General features: G+C 47.7%; 1 long non-coding RNA gene across 1 annotated transcript; it reads right to left on the bottom strand.

Moving 5' to 3' along the window:
• Positions 1–2720: 2720 nt before the first annotated feature.
• On the bottom strand, positions 2721–12660 carry LOC134558713 (uncharacterized). The gene is made up of 3 exons (XR_010082399.1): positions 12509–12660; positions 6813–6920; positions 2721–3463 (listed from the first exon to the last, which is right to left on the bottom strand). It is a non-coding gene; the product is annotated as an uncharacterized LOC134558713 (long non-coding RNA).
• Between the last annotated feature and the right edge of the window lie 5766 nt (positions 12661–18426).

Below are 18426 nucleotides of genomic sequence, written 5' to 3'. Positions count from 1 at the left end.
AGCAGCTTGGGGACAAGGGCTGTGTGTTGCCTGCTCCTCACACCACAGTGAGAAGCCCAGCTGTCTTTATTTTATCCATGGTTTGCTGGGTTACATCCCAGCCTTGGAGTCTGCCCCAGCCTTGGCATATATAGATATAAATATATATATATAGTGACATGGCTCTTGCTCTCCTGGGGGAGATAATGCCCATATCTGGCCCTGACACCAAGCACATCTCCTCTGGTCAAACTGCAGAGTCCACAGCCTCCACTGCCAATATCCTTCATAATTAATACCTGCTCTGCCTTGTTTAAAGCTGACTGGGGTGATTTGAGTTACAGCAGCTCCTCTGGACTGCAGCACAGCATCCCCTGGCTGCCCAGGCAGGGCTGCCCGAGGCACCACTTCCCTCCCAGCCCCACAGGACAGGAGTGGAGTTTGTCCCTTTCCCCCCTCTCCACCAGCCAGGACTTGCTGCAGGTCAATAACCAACCCTCTGCTTCAGTCACAGCCCAGATAATTAGTGAGCAAAGTGCAAATAGTCACTGTGATTCAAATTACCTTTTAATTTCTTTTCAAGCTGCCTGAGGGGTTTCTTTAGTCCTATGAAAAACTTGCTTTTTTTTTTTTTTTTTTTTGAGACATCAATCTTGCAAACCAGAAAGACACAATATTTTGTATTCAAGGTGTAGTGAAAGTTGTTTGCATTTTTACATTGCATTTTGGCTACTTGGGAATAACACTGAGCACTTCAGACTGTCTCAAATAATACAAATTATTTCAGTTGATCCCAAACCAAATTCATTTTTAATTTTGTGCAAAATAGTCTCAAAAAGGTAGCACCATCTACAAATCATGACATAGATACTGGGTTTTTTTATCCACCACTCCTTTTCAAAATTTAAACAATCCAATTTCATGTTAGAGAGCCTTTAAACTATGGAGACTAAAGCTTTGAGAGACCCACAGGGGACAGTAGGGAAGTGTTTGGTTTCCTCCAGAGTGCCCCACAATGTCAGGAGGTAAAACCAGGCACATAACCGTGGTCTCCAATGTAATGCTTTGTCAAACCATACATTTCCTCAGCTCTTTTGGTCTTTTGGTTGCTTGAATTTTTAGGTTTCTGACATTTATGAATGGTTTATTAGCATCTATTTTCATCTCTATGTGTTACTCTATCACCCTCAGCACCCGAGAGCAGAATTTCATTTTGGAGTCCCCCTTTTAACCACATTAAATGCTTTCTAGATTTCCCTTCTTCACTGCTACTTAATATTTTTTTTTCTCTGTGAAAACAACTGACCACCTCTGAGCTGGCAAATCTTGTCTGCAGTTCCAGTAGTGCTCCAGTCCAAGTTCTACATTGGATCATCTTCCCCCTGTGGATACCACCAGCAGCAGGAATGGACTTCATGTCTTACCTGTGCCCTCTGGATGGTTGCACATCACCCATGTAGGCAAGGAAATGATTGAGAAAGGCCTTGGACAGAGGCCTGAATGATAACCAAAAAAACCATCATCCACCAGAGAGGAGGGACTTCTCTCCCAGTATTAGCAGCATCAAGGCATTCAGCAACAAGCTGCATTTCCAGCTGGAATAACTCCTGTTTGATGAACTCCTGCTCATCAAACCTAACCCAATGTATGAGCAAAGCTGTCACAGGCTGGTTCCCTTCACAGCCCAGCTGGAGGCAGATGAATTTGGTTGCTTGACATCATCTCCAAGCAAATCTACCCGTGCCCCTACAGGAGCCAGGATCAGCACTCACTGGCCCTTCCCACTGTGATGCCCTCAGGACCTCGTGCACAAGCTGAGGACAAATGTGAAGTAACAACATGGATGGAAATATCTCCTGCTTGGTTAATGAAGGAATCTTCAGCCATCTCCATCCTCTAAAGAAGGCACAGGCAGGAGGAGGACAGACCACAGGCATGGTCAAGGAGGTGTGATCCTAAAGGAGATACCAAACTCCTTGAAGGCTGCACAGTGCAGGCACTGAATTTACTGCTTTTGTGCTCAAAATAGAAGTGAGCAGTATCTGTTGATTGTATCCAGGAGAAAAGCACAGAGTTTGAGCATGGATTAGGAAAAAACACTGTCCTTGAATGCCAAAAAGCAGCCAGGACCATTGTCCCCTCTCAAAGTGCCCGGCCAGAACAAACCCACAGCTCTGCTGGAGGAACACTGCCAGCAATAAAACACCAAGTCCCCCTGTGCTGTGATGGTGGCAGGCCATCTGACACTAATCCTGTGCTTCCAGCAAGCAAAGCCTCCCAGGCATTGTGAAATACCCTCAGCTGTTTGCTGGCTTGGTTGCCTGGAGAAGCTGCCCCGTGGAGGGCTGATGGAGCACTTGGTGTTCTCGCACGACCCAGGCAGCAAAGGTTAAAGCACATTACAGCAGCATAATGAGGCTTTTAACCAGTGCTCTGGAAAGCCTCACGTGCTGCTTTCTAGAAAATGTTGCAATTTGGGCTTCGGCAGGAACCACAGAGCAAGGAAAATGTTATGCTTGGACCATCAGTCTTGTGGTGTCTTGCTGCAGAGCTTCCAGATGAACTTGCTTAACTCCGGCATGTGTCTGGAAACAACTTTGGATTTGGGACAGCTAGGAAGAGGAGAGGAGGCATGCTCTATTCCTGGACTGCATATCAGTGTTCCATATGGGTGCAGAGCCAAAGCATATGGACCTCCATCTGTTAGGCAGGCCTGCCCTGGCCCCATGGATGGTTTATAATGTGCGTAGATTCATCCAGATTTGGGCTGCCTCCAAAGCAAGATGAGAGCCAATGACTCAAATATTGTGGAAAGCCATTGAAACTAATGGCACTAAACAACAATCATTTGTCTCCTGTTTGATTTTACTTGCTGTAAAATAATGAATTAGTTACGGGGGTGGGTGAGTATTGTGCTGTGGATGGAAGCTTTGAAGGAAACATGGTTAAAAGGAAACAAAACAAGAATCGTCCTAGTAATTCTCTATCAGCTTCCTCCCATGTATTATTCCCCAGAAAGTAAGCTGTGTCCTTCAACTTCAATAACATGGCATTTATGCTCCATCTGTGATCAGATATAAAGATGTTTGCAGGCATAATTCAGGGAACTTTCAATGACAAATTCAAGGAAGCTGAAGAAAGAAATCTTGAAGTTCTTCCACCACTGAAACAACTCTAGGGAAAATGAACTTTGCTCCTACAAGCTCTTTATTAACCACAAGCTCCAGACTTGGATGTTTTATTTTCTTTTAAAACAAATAATTAGCCCCAAAAGACTCCAAGTCTTAGCATGCTGTGCTGTTTCTTGCACTGAGAAGCCAGCGTGTGGTGGGGCTTGTCCTGACCCTGCTGAAATCAAGAGGCACTTGCAGCCCAGCAGCACCATGACTTCATCCACTTCTTCAGGTCACATTTCTGCTTTGAAAGATGGGCCACAGAGGCTGAATTTCAGGCACCATGCTGGAAACATTTCTGCTGAATTTTCCTGCAGAATTGTGTGGGACACATGATTAAAGCCATGGGATGACAGCCAAGGAGATGGGCTTTTGTGGCAGCCCCTGGGAGAGCTCATAGCAGGAAAAAAATTCTCTCCACTAAATTAATTAATTGCCATGCATGTTAGCTCTGGGGTTTGGGGAAATTACCGTGGCCTGATTTCCTTCAGCACTTTGATTCCTGGCTGGAGGCCAGGGGAGTTGTTGAGGTTGCTGACTTAAGACACCATAACAAATGGCTGGAAATGACTGGGCAGGCGTTGTGATTTGTAACCCATGCGTCTCACCTGCCTCGGGCACGGCTTTCACTGCACCTTTTCTCAGGATTTTATGGAAGGGGCAGATTTACAGGCATGCCAGCCTCCTCCTGGGCTTCCCAGGAGAGACCAGGAGGGCACGAATTTCTTGGCCAAAAACCATCTGAGAAGCCAGGCAGCTCTGAACATTCCGTGGTTTATTTTTGGAGGAAGCAATTTTGGTAATTGCATGCGTTAAATGAAAGGCAATTAGGGATGGAGGGAAGGTGTTGCATGTGTGTTGGGATAGGAGCCAGTTCCAAGCCAAAGGGCCTGTTAAAAACGTGGACCCCTGAATGTGCCACAGGCCAAAGGGGGCAGGGAGGTGCTGGAAGGATGTGTGGGTATTTATGGGTGTTTAATGTGAAGCAGGGCATGGAAACACTCACATCTGTGATGTGTCTTTTATGGTCTTCCCACGGTTTTAATTAAAAACGCAATAAAAGCACGACGAGAGGAAAGCAGGATGTTTTAACAATCAGCTGTTATAAATTGTTTTGTAGTGAGGGAAAGAAAATCAAAGAACAATTGTTCGTGTAAAGGAGTTTGGGACACTGAGTTCACATGGAGAAATAAACCCTCTGGGAAAGGTTTTCCTGTCAGGAAGCACGTGCTGCACAGACAGCAAGGTCCAGGGGGGCTTCCATGCTGCTGTGGGGATCTGGCAAATGACTGTTCCCCATCAGGTACATCTGTCTGCCAGAAACATGGCACATGCCAGAGGACTGGGAGCAGGATCACATGCCAGGAAGTGGGATGAGGAAGATGTTGGACTTGGGCTGGGATGATCTTTGGATGGCTCAGAGGAGTTTCAGCTGTAATTTCTGAGATGACAGAGCGCGATGCATTTTGTGCTTGGTGACAGGCACACTAAAATCATTCTGTGCAGCACCTGTTGCCTCTGACAGAGGTGACAGCAGGGAAACACTGTAACAGGATGGAAGGGAGTTAATGAGGCCCAGAGAGGCGCCTGCAGGCCATGCAGGCATCATCTCTGGCTGTTTTTAAGGGATTAGGAGGGTTTGGGTTTGTCCACAGCCTTGGATAGGATCAGGGGTTTGCTGCCTACTGCTGGAGTGCCCAGTCCATCTGGAGATGAATGCATCTGGATATGTCTGTGAGCTGGTCCCCTTCCTCGTGTCTCTGTGTTCACATTCTCTGTGGAGAAGGGAACCCTGGGCCAGCCACCACAACACTCCTGGGCTTTTTCTCCATCTCTTCCACAACCTTGATGCCTTTAGACTGTTTTCTTAATGTGTGTTACTTGTTTCTTTTGCAAGAAGAGAACTGCCTATGCCCCCAGATGGTCCTCACTGCTCCCACAGAAGCATTTTGGATGGGTTTTCTCTCTGCCTTCCAGAATTCAATCAAAGTCCACAACAGCCATGGCTCCCAGCAGCCCCCAAGGACCACGGTTCCCAGAGCCTGTGGTTTAAATGGAGATTAGCTTCTAAAATTTAATGAGGATCTCAGTGAAAACAGTGTCCCAAGGATAAAAACAACAACCAAAAAAAAGGAAGCCCATTGAGTACCCATCCAATTAAGGCTTCCAACTGATCCTCATTAAACATCCGTTCCTGACATTTGACAGAGCGGTTTAGATTAGAGCGGTGAAAAATCCCCTTGAAAAGGCAGATTGACATTTTGCAGAGGAGTGTTTTCATAGTAATACTAATGGCTTCAAACCCCCAGCTTATAACCTAACATGGAAAAAAGAACCAACAAGAAAACCAAACCCAAAACAACCCATTTGGCTTGGCAAAGGGGTGAGGAACACCCAGGCTGGCTGGCAGAGAAACTCCTGGTGACCAAACTCCTGGCTGTAATGAATGCAGACAACCCCTGGCCTTGGCTCTCCATGTGTAGGGTCCTCAAAAGGCAGCATTTAATAAGATACAGAAGCTGGTTTTTTTTGGCTGAGCTGAATATGAAATCGCCATGGCAACCTTTCTTCCAAGGTGATCTGAGTCAGGTAGCAACAGCAGGGATGAGTTAAAGGTCATCCCTGCAGAGGAAGATGGGCACTGATAAAGCACTTTAACAAGTCCCAGGGGAGGTGGCATTTAAAAGCCACTCAAAGGGCTCGGCCAGATCCGTGAAGGGAGAGCAGCAGTGATTGGAAAGCTCCTGGCTGAGAAGGCAGCAGCATCAGCAGTGCCCAGAGGTCACTCCCATGGGGGCACTGGACCCATGAAATGTGTGTCCAGCCTCAGGTCTCCAGGACCTGGAGAAGGGCTTGTTTAGCAGCTGGGTAGGAACTGGGGAAAACCTTTGCAAGAAAAGCTCCTGTTCTGGAGTGAAAGCAATAACTCTGTGTAAGAAATGAGACCTCACCCTCTAGCAGAGAAATAATAATTTCAAAAATCATCTAAGACTAATTGCAAACTGATTTTCACCAGGACTTATGCTTCTAAAATGCCTGAGGTTCTTTGAGAAACATCCCCTCCCACCTCAGACGAAGGGCTCAGTGTGATTTGTGACAATGAGCCAATGCTATTATCCTCACTCCAGAGAGAAGGAAAACAGAGGCGTAGAGGGGGATGCTGTCATCTCCATAGCCAAATCCAGGCACTTAAAAATGCAGCTTGGAGTCCAGTGATAGCAGCTGCTCTGTAGATTGGCCAAGTGCTGGCACACAACATTTTGGGCATTAGAGGGTTGGGGTGGCTTGGTTTGAGTGACCCAGTCAGTGACCCAACACAGATCAGGCAGCAAGGTAGTGGCAGGGAATGCTTTTGAAGTAATACCTGTGGTAGTCTTCCTGTATGCCATCTATTTTTAATTTTACTATGGTTTTTTTCTGGTTCTCAGGGTCTCTTTTCAAGTTTTCCCCCTGTAACCATGAGGGCTAGAAACTCACAGCTTTTGTTGCATTAATGAAATCTGAGCATCCCAAATAATCTCAGGTTCAACATCTGTGACTCCAAAAACCCCACAAACAGCATGCCCCGTGGAAAAAAAAAAAAAAAGAAAAAAAAAAAACAAACCAGTAGTTCAGGCTCACAGCAGCCCTTTCCCCATTCTTGCAAAGCTCAGCTCTTACCTGGAGCTCACATCCCACTCTCACCCATAGCTTCCTTCCATCTCCTGCATGGCTGCAGCTCCTGGGTCAGGACTTTCACTGTGAGAAGCCAGGGGGTGAGCATGATGGCTGGGAGAGAAACCAGAGGTTTGGGAGATGTTAAGAGCTTGTTCTTGCTGCTGTACTGGTGGGAGCAGAGACTCTGACAGAGCCTCCCACAGCAGTTTTAAGCAAGACCCAAATGGAAACTTCTGCCCCACCCTGCCCTGTGGTCTCTAGGATGGGTGCTCACATTCCAAACTCTGCTTCACACATCACACCACTGGATCTGTCCAAATCAACATCAATTTACCTGCAGGGAAAATGTCTCCCTAGCTTTGTTTTGGAAGGAGAAGAGGAGGAAAAGGTGGATCTGAAGTGAAGCCCAAAGAAAGGGCACTGTGGGACCATGGTCTGCAGGACACGTGGCATCTCCAGCCCTGTGCAGATGCCAGGAGTTTGCTGGCTCCTGCTGGAGTTTCTGCTTCTCTGACCAAAGCCACGTGCTCGCTGCCAGCCCATCTGAACACAGCCTCACACAAGAGCTTTGTGCCCTTCCTCTGCTCAGAAATGGGGACAGAATGAACCATTCTGCTCTGCTCGCCAGGAGGGTCGGTCTGCACCTTGCTCAGCCTTTGGAGTTGCCATCCCCTTGTCATCAGAGCTGCTCTGATTTGAATTAATGACTGGGGAGCTCGTGGCTGATTACAGGGCACTGCCAGAGCCTGGCTGCCAGCACACAAAAATCCAACTGCCCCTGCAAAGCCTGGTGGGATAATATGTCACAGCACTGCCAAAATGGACTTCGGCCGTTTATTTTGACAGCTGTAGTTTTAATTATTTATGATTAGGTTTTACAGTGTGCTGATAAAAGGGCCATGAGGCATTTCATAAAGAAAAAAAAAAGGAAAAAGGAAGAATGAGCCTTGTAGACCTTGTCTCAGGGCTGTGATAAACCAGAAGGGAGAAATGGGGAAAGGCTGTGCCAAAGTACCAAGACTGGGAATCTTCTACAGACCACAAGGAAAAGCTGTTTCTCTTTGGACACCTCAGTAATTATCATAAAACTGAGGGAGTGGGCAGTTCAAAACTTTAAGACAGGGCACAGATTTGCAGTTTTTTAGAGCACAGACTTGTTGCAGGAGGCAGGGGACCTGTGAGCAGGAAAATCCATGTCCTCAATCCCTTTGACAATTTAATCCCATCGCACCCACCAGGCAGAAGAGCATTTCCACTGCAGTGTCTCAGCATTTGCCTTTTTGGGGATCGGAGACAAAAGCCACACATTTCAAAGATGAAAAAGTGACACAAATACACATCAGTGGGAGGAAATTTGGACTGACTAGAAAGGTTCCAGCCTGTCCAACATCCACCCACATGTTGAAGAAAAGCCCCACTGGCATCACAGTTTGGATCAAGCACACCCTGGGTTCTCCTCTCCTCTGTGGGGTCCAGAAGGCAGCTCACAGATTGGATGAACATGCCTGAAATGTGCAGTTGGGTCATCTTGATTTTTTTCTCAGTCAATAACGTCTGCAAAAATCATATAATTGCCATGGAAAACTTCAGGCACGCAGAATTGAAAATTTCATCAGAAGTATATTTAACGGGAATTATTTCCCCGGTGGTGCTGGGCTGCCCTTAAAATGTGTGAACTTGAGGACATAATTTAGTGTCTGCTGCAGCTCTTGATTTTCCAAAGGGAGAGAGAAACAGTAGCCCACCTTGTTAAAGCTCTTGGAGACAGATTGTTGGAGAACATTAAATAAAAGCTCCCTGTTACCATTGTACAAAGGAGTATTTGAGGTCCTGCCGTTCTCTTGTGAGGCTGAATTTGCACCAAAACTGGTTCTTGATGAATGTGAGCCTGTGGCAAAGGCTGTCCCAGAGATGCTGCAATCACTACTTCAAGTGTTAGTCTAAGGGGACCCATCACTTCAGAGGTGATTCTAGAGGGGAGCATGAAATGAGCTGAGACTTAACACCGTCACATCAAGAGGAGATAGATGTAAAAAATAAATGGGTTTCTCAGGCAGGGGGTCAGGCTAATCACCTGCAGGTTCTGTTTGCTTGGGTGTGTTTCTGACACAGCAACCGGACTCGATTTTTGCCCGTGTTAAAAATAAAAGCAAGTTAGGACAAAGTCTGGAACTTTGAGATGGGATTCAGGGAACTCCTGGCCCGTGCCCTTCTGTTTTTCTCAGCTGAAGAGCAGGACATGGCTGTGCCATCCCCACACTGAAGGACAGCAGCCACCCCATGGCCACTAAACCTCACTGAGTGTTTAAGCCATCCCTGAGCAGGCAGGGCTCGTCTCTGCTGCCCTCCATCTCCCGTGGCATTTCCATCAGTCTGGAGTCCCAGCAGGTCGTTTCCATGGCCATATCAAATTGATACAAATGACTGCAGAATATGCAGGGCAGAAGAGCCTCGGCTCTCGGCACAGCGCTCTGCAAAGAGGATTAGCAGCTGTGGGGGATGATTATTATCATTAATGATGTCAGAAGGGAGGCAAGTAGAGAATTCAGTATTTAGTATTTTGACAGAAGCCACAGGGTCCGGATTTGCAGTCAAATTCTACAAAATGTTTCGCACCAAAGGCTTAAAAAACAAGTTAAATGTTTATTATACTAATAATTCTCCAGTTAACGTCAAGGCAGGTGAACAGGGGATCTAAAACTTGATCCCCTGCTAAGGCTTTGGCAATTGCAAATGCTGAAAAGCCTGATGAGAATACACAGGTTGCACAGAGGTAGCAGCTCAAGCTGCTGGGAACTCAGAAAGGGCTGCTAATTGCCCAAATCTGCCAGAACAGTGTTTGTGCCCTGGCTCCTGACCTCCACACAGCCTGAAATCCAGCGTGCTCCGGATCTTCAGCATCAAACACACCCCAGGAGGATGCATTTGGAGCAGGCAGGATAGCTCTGGCTCTCATGTGATGCCCTTACAACCTGAGCACACCTCTTCAGAAGACTGTGATCCTCCTCTGAGCCTCATATGCCTTCAAAGAGTGCTTTTTTTTGCAGCTCCAGCTCCTGAGTATGAGTCCATGCTCATTTTTCACCTCCAAACCCCAAACTAGAAGACCTTGCAGGTGGCAGGGTGTACAGAGAAGTGTATAAATAGCTGCCCCCTGAGATGCTCAAGTTAATTAGAAGACAACACTATGTAAAACACAATAAAGGACTAATAAATAAACAAACAAACCTCATTTGGGATCTTTTCAAACCCCTTCAAGCCAGTGTTTTGACTTTTGGCTGCTTGAGAGCCTGAGGAGTGGCAGAAGCAGCAGCAGGGCAGAACATGGGCCTGGAAGAAACAGGAGGGGAGGAAACACAGAGCTGGGATTCAGAGAGAGGAGCAGGACTCAGCATCTCATGCTCCCTGGGGAGAGATCGTGGTTCACTTCTTTGTTGTGATAAAGACAACCAGCTTGGCCTAGGGCAAGGCTTTTAACTTTTCCCGTAGCAGTGAGCCTTGATTGTTGCTGAAAAGATGAGATGGGTAACTCCCACCAACACCCCGGGTTCCTCCCCCCGTGGCTGAGCCCTTTCAGCACAAACACAGTACTGGCTTACAGACTGTAACTCTTTCAAACCAGCCCAAAGCACCTCAGTTTTCCCTAGAACATCATCTCCCTCCTGTTCTGGACCTTTGAGGCTGCTTTCTCCCATGGTAGGGGCAGCAGCAGGACACTGGGGCTCGATGACAGTGACTTTCTTTATGCTGCAGTTTCAAACCTGGGAAATTTAGGGCACTGATCTTCAGCATGACCTACATTCACAGCTCCAAATAAGCCCCTTTTGCCAATGTTGATGCTTTCTAGCCTCAAGTTGAATCTGGAATGCACACACGAGTGCCGTGCTCTGCCTGGGTGTCCAAGGAGGGAAGTTATGACCATGCCCAAGCAGATGCTGTCCAGACCATGCGTGTCCTGCACACATGGCTGCAGAGAGGCTCTGCCTGAGTCTCTGTAAAGTATCTCCTCACTCAGCACTGGCTGTACTTATGCCCTGCAGGAGAAGGATGGGCAACAAAAGGAATTTTAGCATTCCTGTTTTCTTTCCAGTGTGTTGGATGGGGCTGGCAGGAACAGAGGAAAGTGCAGCCACACATGGCACTGCTGGCAGAGCTGTGGGCAGCAGCAGCTCCAGCAATGATTGTGGAATGTCAGAATCACAGGATGCTTTGGGTTGGGAAGGACCTTAAGGAACAGCTCCCCTGCATGGACAGGGACCACTACACCAGATTCCTCAGAGTCCCATCCAGCCTGCCCTGAACACTTCCAGGGATGGGACAAACCCTGTGCCAGGGCCTCAGCAGCCTCACAATAAAGATTTTTTTCCTAATATCTAATTTATAGCTTTCCTCTTAAAGTTTAAAACTGTTCCTCCTTGTCCTATCACTGCTTCTGTAAAAGGTCAGTCTCACTCTTTTTTAGAAGCCCTTGTGAGTTATAGAAAGTCACAATGAGGTCTCCACAGAGCCTTCTCTTCTCCAAGCTAAACCCCAGCTCTCTCAGCCTGTATTCACAGGAGAGTTGTTCCAGTCTTCAGATCATCTTCGTGCACCCAAAAATATCCTGCCTTGGCTGCCATTGGCAGCACTCCTGCTGTTGTCTTCACTGGAGGCAAGTTCTTCACTCCAGATTTCTTCTTTCTTCACATAGGTGAGGCAAAAAACCCTGTCAGGTGCTTTTTGTGCATAAAGGAATTTTTCATACGCTTCATCTGTCTTTTGTGAAAGTGCCACTTTCACTGATCCTTTCAGACCTTGTCACCATCCATCAAATCACCTCTACACCTAGGATTCCCAGAAAATATGAGTCATACTGACTGGATTTTGTACATGGGGAGAAAGAAAAAGCTCTCACATGCTTGTTACTTTCTCTAAGTTTGGGAGGATAATCTAAATGGTCCTAGATTATTATTAGCAATTCCTTTCACAAGTTAAAGATGAAAGACAAATTGGAAGGAGGAGGAAGAGCATGAGAAAAGAGGGAAAGAAGAAGCAGTATCATCCTTGTCTGCTCTGGAGACAAGGCATGAAAACAAACCCATCATTCCTGATGCCCACCTGCCATGGGGAAGGCCTGTGACAGCTCACAGCAGCCACTCAGATCACCTGGCTGTGCCTGGTGGCCTTTCAGTGACACAAAAACACCTGAAAGGGCAATGATGTTCACCCTAGGAACGTCTCCAAATCCTGGACAGCCTGGCTTCAAGGACACAGCACAGCTTGAACAGCTGGGAGAACAGAAATAGCCCAAATTTTCTCCTGAACTGTTTATTTCAAGACTGAGGTGCTTTGGACAAATCACTGTTGATGCTCCTCTTCTCTTCCTTCCTCCCACAGCTTTCTGAGGCTGCCCAGGGAGAGCCATTTCTGGCCCTGCTTTCATGGAAAACAGGTCAGGCACCCCGGCTTGGTTCAAGACCAGCACACCTGGAGCAGCCCTGATCCCAAACCTGAGGGTCTGGCTGTGACCAGCACAGCCTCCCAGAGCCTCCCCAGAACCACAAACCACTGCTGCCCCTCCCCAGCTCTCCCATCGTGTCCTGTGCATGTCTGCATGCCATACATCATGCATGAATGTAGGTCATTGCTAAGACCATGCCTCAGCAAACTGTGAAATCTCAGCTTGGCCTCTTGCCTTATGTGCAAGAGGATTTTCTCACCTCCCATGGCTCCGGGCTGCTGCCACATTGAGTTCTTCCTTCTCAGCGAGTCCCTGCTCCCCAGCAAGTGCCAGGAAATCTCCTGGCAGCAGCAATGGCAAATGCCCTGTGACAGGGTGGACACTGTGGGCTGCAGGCTGCCTCAGGCAGGAAAAGATAGTGAGGTGTGACAAACTCCAGCACCTCACCTGAATATCTTCAGTGCAACCACCCATCCACCACCCCCACTGCCACTAAGACCTCTCCTGGGCGTGTCTCCCCTCTGTGCACTGGAGTGAAAGGAAAATCAGTTTGTTTTGTACACACAAGGCACTGAATTCTTGCAAGCAGCAGGGGAAAGCTCCACATTTGTGTTGGTGGCAGCAGGAGCAGGGTCCATCCTTCTGGCTTTTTACTGCTGGGTGGGCAAAGTCAAAAAACCAAAACAACATGTCCATGTACATTTAACAAGAGAACAAAGTAAGGGCTCGTTGGCTGGGAGCTGGCAGCACATGAAATCCACCTTTGTGTCATCTCAGCAGAGCCACAGCTGAACTAGCTGCATTTCTGGCAGGAACCCTTCCTCCTTCCCTCACTCCTGGTCAGTATGTGCAGCACTGAAGCCTAATGCAGGCTGAATGACACCAAGCTGTGACATCCTCTGCGTGCTTGGAGGTGCCACACCACATCTCCAAACCCCCAGTGATGAGAGGCAGCCAGTGGAGTGTGATGGGGAGAGAGCTGGAGCCATCGAGGCAGCTGATTTAATGTATTGGCCACGCAAATGCATCACCAGGGGCTGAGCTGAGCTCCACAGCAGCAGGGACAGATCCTTCCCCCTGTGCTTCAAGCCAGGCTGTTTCCCCTGCACCTCCTGCCTCCATCCCAACAAGGCTTCTAAGCCAGCAGGATTAGTTCTGCTAAATAAAAGGTAGCTCTGAATGAGGGCTCTTGGTCTCTGACCTAGCAGTTCATGTTTTTTTGGGAGGGTCACAGACATGGTGTACAAAAGCTCAGTGCAACACCTAAACCACTGACTTACCACACACCTGCTGAGAACCTGATAATTGTGAGCTCCATAAATGTTTCCTCTGTTTGCACACCTTTTTATTAGCTCTTAATAGGCTGAAATGAAGTATTTTCAGGTCCTGCAAAAAAACAAAATGCCAAAAGAAGCCTAAAATTCCACGTTCCTCATGTCCTTCCCCAGATTTCACTTTTTTAGACACCACATCAAAACAGGAACATAATGGAGCTGCTATTACTGCTAATGCTTTTCACATTATTCGAGGTGCAGGGAACAATTAGATGGCATTAATGACACGTTGCTGTGCTCAGATCTGCCAAACTGCGGCTCCGTTCACCTTCTCCCCTCCACTTCTGTTCTTCCCCACCTGCTCCCCGTCAGAAGGCGAGGCACAGCCTGTCTGCTCTGCTTCCTCTGAAAATCCTATCAAAGAAAACTCCAAACACTCCGAGCTCCTTTCAGAAAAATACAATAAAACGAGCAGAGGCACCAGCGCCTTTCTGAGGCTTTTGCCCCGGAGCAGCAGCAGCACCTCGACGCCTCTGGCACAGGGCAAATTGCACAGCAGCTCCCCGTGGCAGGAGCACACCCACCTTGTGCCCGGCTGCCTGTTCTGCTGATGAAGAGCCTGGCAGGTCTCCTCAGTTCTCCTTCCCAGCCTTTCCCAGCCAGACTCATTAATCACCTCTCCCTCACCACAAGAGACCTCACTGCACCTCCCAGCTTTGGAGCAAAAAGAGACAGATGCAGTTCCCAGGCTTTTGACCCCAGGCTGTGGGAGCTTTAGGTTCTGCAGCCCTCTGTGCACGGTGGTGAGGGCCCAGCTGACCTGTGAAGCCCTGGTTAAGGGATGGAGCTCTGAGAGGTCTTTCCTGTGGCTCAGGCTGCCCAGGTTGGCACAAGCTGCCAGCCCAGCCTGATGGAAAGCCAGCCAGCCGTGCAGCGATTCCAAGCCCAGCCACAGAATTAAATGGTGAATAACCCTGCCCTGGCACTGGGGAAGGAAGTGCCATTCATTTTATGGCTGGAAGGAGACAGGAGAAAGCATCTTCTAGGGGTAAGAAAAGCACACAGCACCACTGAAGCTGTTGGAGGATTTTGTGTTCTGGACACAGTGGTTCCAAAAATGACATGTTTCTCCAGAAGCACAGCCGTGCTGCCATGGGCCAAGCACTGGGGCAGCCTCAGCATCCTTGCACTTAAAGGGGTGTGATTTGGTGAATCTGAATAACCAAGAAACTTTCAGCCCAATGCTATGTCTTTACCCAAGCTGCCAGTTCTGCTTGGCTCTGCAGCCTTGAGCCTTCTTCACCAGGCTTCCTCCTCTCCCTGGGCCTCAGGGATCGTGTCTGGGGTGTGAGGAGCAGCTTCAGAAAGGACAGACCTTGGCACGTGTTTGCTCACCTGATGGGACTGGAGGGAGGAAGGGTCAGGACCAGAAAAGGATAAAGGGCACAAGTGGAGCAATCACTTCAAGTGGTACAAGGTGGTTGGGGAGTGTTTTGTTAGCTACGAGCTCATGGAGACCAGCAGAGCTCCACACCTGACCAGAGAGATCTCCAGGGGCTTCCCAGAGACAGGTAAGGTGGAAAAAGTAGCTCAGGGGATTTGTTCTGAGTACACAGAAGGTGTTTTGGTTTTAAGTGAAATAATGCTGGTATCAGAAACCACATTTGCACACGTGCTTGTTTGCTCCTTGCACCCCTCTCTCAGTGGTTTGATAATGCTCAGGGTGGAGAGGGGGTGCCAGATCTGAGACTGGAAATGGGTGAGGGATCTGCGACTTCCAGCAGTGGTGAGGTGATCTGTCACCTGTGGCTGATCTTCAGGCTTGAACCCATCAAGGTGGACATGAGGACCCTTCAAAATCCTGAGGTTTAAAATGCCTGGAGGTGGTGTGGCCAAGGGCAGCAGTGTCAGCTTGGACAGGGAGCACTGTTGAGTCTGTGCTTTCACATGACTGAAGGGTTGTGCTGTGCTCTTGTGGGTTTAGAGCAAACAGAGCAGCAATTGATACATCTTGAGTGCTGTGTTCTGCATTTGACATCTCCGTGTATTCATCCTCACAGAGGCTCCTGCCTGTTTGCTCTCACACTAATGAGATATTCTCACTCATTTCTTTGTTATGCCAGCTCTAATTTCCAGCTCTTTGACACGAGCAACCATTTTTCTCTAAAAGGCTGAGATCACATGGCAGGATTATAAATTTACTCCTGAAACGCACCATTAATAAATAATAAAGTGTTTATAAATATGCAAAATAGATTATTAGTCAATTCTATAAAATCTTGGCTACAGGAGCATAAAAGTGTGCCCTGCAGCTTGTATATCTATTATAAAAAAAAGAGGAAGGAACTAAAAAGAAATTCAGATTCCCTTTTTAACTTCCAAGCAGTAAACACTGAATAACTTATTTCTGATAGTTATTATGTTAAAAGCAAATCATTTGTTTCCCTGAACAGCAATGAACAATGCACTGCAAATATGTGATTTTAAAAACATTATGTAGGGGCAGAGGGACAGAGCGTGTCCTTCATTTGAACAGCTCATTAAACAGGAGCTCTCCAGCAGGAACCTTGAGTCTGTGAGCACCCTGAGCAGAACCATTCTTTCATTTAAGCTTAGCAAGCTTCAGGAGTGCTAAGATCACCTAAATATTCCTGCTTCTTAACTACAGGAGCTCAGATTGGAACCTTGAATCACAGAGTGGTTTGGGTTGAAAGGGACCTTGAAGATCATCCAGTGTTTCTGTGTTTGCCCTTTGAGCCAGACATGGGGAATGGCAGCTCCTGAGGATCTCAGTTATCTCTGGAATAACCCCTGCATTTCTAGCACGACCCATCCTCACCAGTAGGTTGTTGCAGCAATGTTTGCCTCGTTAGTCCAAAATAAAGAGATTTATTTCTCCTTTGCCACAGCTTTATCCACAAGGGTGGTGTTGATCTGTACCACTGGTAACACACGATGGTTGGAATCAGGAAACTGGGAATTGGGTGGTAGAAATACCACGGGAAGCTGGATGGAAAAAGGGGCAGGAGGGGAAGAAGGGCAGGGACCACTGCATCCACTGCTGAGCTCTGAAAGCATTGCTGCACCATCAGCAAGAGGAACTGGTCTGACCCAGAAAAAGTTATACACAATAAAGGGAACAGGAGACATTGCCTAAACAGACTGGGGTTTTTTTGTTTACCTGAGGATCATCTCAGAGCCACTGGGACCTGAGCTGTACAAGTCCCTATGCAAGGAGATGGAGAGAACCAGGTAATTTCACACTGTCCAAAAAGGTGCTGAAACAACTCTGCTGACAGCCAGGCAAAAGTGACGTGGGGAAATGTCAAATGTTCTTGACCTGAGCTTAAGCCTTTATGAATTGAGGGCAGAAGTAGAGAGATATGTCTGTAAAGAAGAGCTCCTCTTCAGATAAATATGTTTGTATCAAGGCACAGACAGTCTGGAAATCCATGGAGAGGAAACAGCTGGGGGAGGCAAAGGATTTGGAAGTGATGCTTCAAGGAATTGATGACAAAGTGTTTATTTTTGCTCAGCAGCAGTGCAGTGGTTATTCTGGGCTGGCTTCAGAGCTGATGAGGACCAGCCACATCAACACAGGCCCCTTTAGCAGACTTGTTTCCTGGCAAGAAACGCAAGTCTGAAACTCACTGAGGATTCACTGTGAGGGCCAGTGAGTCTGGAGGGTGGGTTGGCCTCTGTGATCCTATAGCCCAGAGTCTCTTTCCAGTCTGGATGTAAGAGGGAGTTGTACCACAGTTATTTCACTGGCATTTAGACTTGGCAGAGGAGTCCTCAAGGATGTTTTGTGCTGCTCAGCACAGGTCAGAGATGTTTAAACTCACTCATCTGGCTTTTGGAATTGGTAAAGGTCATGGGCAGTTATCTGGTGCTAGGCTGGTATCTGCTGTTGATAACAACATTGAATAAAATTAGCTAGAAAGAGCCACTGCAAGAAGCTCAGAGCAATCAGGATGAGCCTTAAGCAGATGATGTGTTACCCTTCACAGAAAAACCTTGAAATAAATGGCCCTGACTGAGGTGGTGCAGTAGGTCATCACATCCTTATCCCTCCTCATCCTTCAAACCAGCAGTCCCCCATCTGCACACAACAGAGCTGAATCCCTGGCCAGGGAATCTGAGTCCTTGTCCTTGTCTCACCCTCAGATCAGTGGGTTCCCTCCACCCCTGGGCAGGATGGATTGGGCAGAGACAGGCACAACCAGGACTGTGTTCTCAAGCCAAGGCTGGCAGCCTTTGAAGGGGTTGGCAATTAGGATTGTAACATCTTCCAAGACAGATTAAACATGCTGGTTGAAGCTTTGAAGCAGCTCCTCAAGCTCCTCAGGACCTGCCTTCTCCTTCCTTGTCCGTGTGCAGTCTAAGTGGGTTCTCCCCATGGAGCTGGAGGGAGCTGGGCTCCCCTGTGCTGCTGGTCCCCCGAGGTGGAGGTGAGTGAGGGAACAAACTGAGACACCAGCCTGAAGGGAGAGAGAAGCCTAGAAACCAGCCTTATGCCTCCTAAGCCATCAAAAACTGCATCTGGATTTTTAACATGCTTTGCTTCTTAGCCTTAAAAGCAATGGCCACGCCTTCCATGCTGCTTTCTTGAGCTGAAGAGTTGTTTTCCATGAATTAGAAGTACTGTTTTGAAATATGTTTGGCTCATCTAACATGCTGTGAGCAAACGGCCACGGGAGAAGTGAGCCAACCTGGAGTGGGTGTCTGTTTGAAACCAGAGCTGGAAGAGTTTCTGGCCTCTTCAAAATTGGTAATTGCCAGCTGATAGGGAGATTAACGATCCTCAGTGTTTCTGTGCAGCCTAGTTACAGACTACTCAGTCTTAAGCAATTAGAGCTGTTCCTGTTTCTACTCTTAATAGAGCTTGTTGTCAGGCATGATT

This window comes from Prinia subflava, chromosome 15 (genome assembly GCF_021018805.1).
Source record: "Prinia subflava isolate CZ2003 ecotype Zambia chromosome 15, Cam_Psub_1.2, whole genome shotgun sequence".
NCBI lineage: Eukaryota > Metazoa > Chordata > Aves > Passeriformes > Cisticolidae > Prinia > Prinia subflava.
Note: the sequence above shows the minus strand (reverse complement) of the source record. Positions and strands in the feature narration are given on the sequence as shown.